Genomic DNA, 770 nt, shown 5'->3' with positions numbered 1-770 from the left:
GCTGGAAAGGGGGTGAAGTTCAAGTGGAGGGGGATGAGTCCTGATTCTACTGGACTCCTTGGGGTTCCCAGCTACTGGGGTTATTTGGGAGGATCCTTTACATGTTTTGCTGGGTGCAGCAGATCTCCTGGGAGTTCTTCAGACTGTGGGGGCTTCAGAGGGGCAGACAAGCTGCTGGTCTGCTGTGGTGGAAGGTGCAGGCCAGAAAGGCAAATTTAGTTTTTTTTTTTCTTTTGGAGCTTCAGCTGCTGTTTATTGACATTCAGGTGGGCACTATAGCAACAGTCCTGGAGACTGCAGAATAAAAGGTAGAGAATAGAATGTCTGCAGTGACAGCAGTGAAGTACACAAGGAGGAGGGTGAGGACAAAACTGTTAGGAAAGCAATTTAGGGCCAGGGCCAAAAGTCATCTATATTGGAACCCTGGGCCCCATGCCTTCAGCCCCTACTCTTGCTGTCTCCTGACTCCAGGCTTGGGCTGAGAATTCTCTGGGCAACTTTCTATAAGAGCAAAGTATACAGAGATGGTGCTGCCTTTCGTGATAAACTCAGAGGGTTTCTAATCCTGCATTCCTCATCCCCCCTGGCTTAGATAGGGCCATGAAAAATAGCTGGGCTCTACTGCATGTTTCCCATGCAATTTTCCCTGGTGTCTCAGCCCACCAGCACCATACTACGGCCCAGAGTGAGCACTGTGAGCATTGCTGGCCTAATGAATAAGATAGGAGGGGAGAAGGGACAGGAGCTAGAAGAGGGGCTCCAGAGGGCTA

The sequence above is a fragment of the Grammomys surdaster genome, unplaced genomic scaffold, assembly GCF_004785775.1.
Source record: "Grammomys surdaster isolate TR1022 unplaced genomic scaffold, NIH_TR_1.0 257, whole genome shotgun sequence".
Classification (NCBI taxonomy): Eukaryota; Metazoa; Chordata; class Mammalia; order Rodentia; family Muridae; genus Grammomys; species Grammomys surdaster.
The sequence above is the reverse complement of the archived record's forward strand: the minus strand, read 5'-3'. Positions refer to the sequence as shown.